Genomic DNA, 2433 nt, shown 5'->3' with positions numbered 1-2433 from the left:
TTCCTGTGCAGCAGATTTGCCTAATGCAATACATCGTCTGATCTCTTTAGATTTTTTAAAATTATTTTTTATGTTTCCTCTTATATCTTAGCAGAATTGATAGATTTCTTTTATAGTTCTCTGGTTCTGGCTTCCATCTCTTCAATTCTACTCCTTTGCCCTTTCAGGGTATTTTCCATTTCTGCTATTTTATTATTAATCATTTGGACCCATTTTTGCAGGTTTGCAATGGTTTCCAATGCTATATTTGTCTTATTGGATTGTTCCTGTAGTGCTTTCCTGACTTCTTCCTTATTTTTCCTCAATCCCTCTGTGGAGCAATTGAATGCACCTCAATATCATTCTCCTGAATTCCCTCTCAGGCAATTCCAAAACGTGCCCTTCTTCCTACTTCCAGCTTGCTTATCTCAGTTACTCTATTTTGTTTCTGGACATGTGCCAAAATCTTCTGTTGTTTCTTGGGCATACTGAATAATTAGATGTGCTATCAATAATTAGATGAATGTATGTTGATGTATGGAGCTCTGGTAGCTTAGTTGTTATGAATCGGGCTGCTAACTTCAAGATTGGCAGTTCAAAACTACCAGATGTTCTGTGGGAGAAAGATGAGGCTTTCTGCTCCCATAAAGATTTGCAGCCTCACAAACCCTGTGCAGGATCACTATGAGTCGGAACTGACTCCATGGTACATAATAACAACAACAACATATTGATACACTATTAAGCTTTCTGATTGCCTCCAGGTAGATGTGATCAGGAGATGGGCTTTCCTTTTCGCTTTTATTGTTATTCAATTCAGAATAACTGTAGCAGGTGTTAGCTGTCTATCTGGTGTACAGCAGCTGGTATTGGCTCTTGCCTGGTTGGTGGGATTTTATAGGGTGTGATTATAGCTTGGCTATATGACCACAATTTCTGTTTCTTCTATTTAACATAAGGAACAAAAGAGCACCATGAAGGTGAAAGTGGGACTAAAAAACAAAACAAAACAACAACAAAAACAAAAGCAGATTGTATACTACAGCTTATAATAATAATAAAAAAAGGAAATAATAAAATTCTGTAGCAAAATATAAGTATGACTTTAATGTCCCTCTCCCAGCTTCTTGCCTTCAATGCCACCTGAGAGATTTCAAGATGTTATTGTTGCTCCTTAGGATTTAATTTCCAGCCTGTTTCCTTTTTAGTCTGTCCATACCCTCCTCCAAACACCCCGTTCATGTGTTTCTCCAAGTAAGAAGCAGCTCAGGTCCAGCTCAAGCTATTCTGGGAGACTGTTTCATTTTAAACAGTTCCTGCTGACTCCTCCCATATCTTAGATTCTGCACACAGTGGTCTTTGCTGAGCAGATCCATGCACATGCATAGTAAAGCCCTCCAGTGGTTGTCTATTCCCTGAGGCAACCACTCTAGTCACCAGAGTGGAGATTCACAGACAGCGAGACAAATGGACAGAAAAAAACAAAAAAGTTCACCACTTTATCTCTGATGATCACTCAGACCTCTGTGGTAGGAGCACACCTCTGATCCTATACCCGTTCTGTCATCCCCAAGATGGCCACATCCCCAAGATGGCCACTGGCAGCCACAGATCAGAAAACACCACCTTTCTTGCTTCTGCTACAAATCCCACTAACAGTAAGTTTTCAGTCTTTCTAAATATTTATTTATATGTAGTTAAGAGTTCTGGGACTGTCCCCTGAACCTGCTTCATCCGTGTTATTGCTGGCAGAGGTCTGTACTGCACTTCTCCCTAATCTGTCATCTATCCCTCCAAAATACTACTTTTATAACAAGGTATGAAAGAATTATTGAGTTGGTTCAAGAAAGAGGAGAGACTCTGGGGTTATGAATATAAATAACCATTTCTGACAGTTTTTTTTTTTAAAGTGTAATAAAGAAGGAAGGATAACTGGATGAGAATGTGAGTTTGATTAACATATCTTTTCATTATTAGGAGATATGCTTACCTGTTTTTGTGTTATTGGAATAATTTAGTAAAACAAGGGATAACTAATTATGAAGAAAAAATTTCTATCTATATTTCCATAAGTGAAAAATTTGTACCAAAAGAACACAGAAATTCAAAGTGTGGTCTTAAAGAGTAGCATAATAGTTCACCTATGGTTACAGTATACAAGGTGGATGCAGGTAGGTAAGGGCAGAGGAAGTAACAAAGTAAATATCTTTTGTGATTTATTCTAGAGTGTTAGCACTGTAGGATAAGCACTAGGCTGATTAACAACATCAACATAGTTCTGGTTGGTCTTTCTAGTGTAACTTGAAAATTCCTAGTCTCATCACTCCAACAGTCTTGTCAAAACTGTTTCATACTGTGGCTATCTATCCTATTGACCTCAATCTTGAAAATAATCTTGCTTTCAATTTCACTAACGTTGTTAAATTGTTAAGTGACATTAAGTTGGTTTCAACT

The sequence above is a fragment of the Chrysochloris asiatica genome, unplaced genomic scaffold, assembly GCF_000296735.1.
Source record: "Chrysochloris asiatica unplaced genomic scaffold, ChrAsi1.0 scaffold00086, whole genome shotgun sequence".
Classification (NCBI taxonomy): Eukaryota; Metazoa; Chordata; class Mammalia; order Afrosoricida; family Chrysochloridae; genus Chrysochloris; species Chrysochloris asiatica.
The sequence above is the reverse complement of the archived record's forward strand: the minus strand, read 5'-3'. Positions refer to the sequence as shown.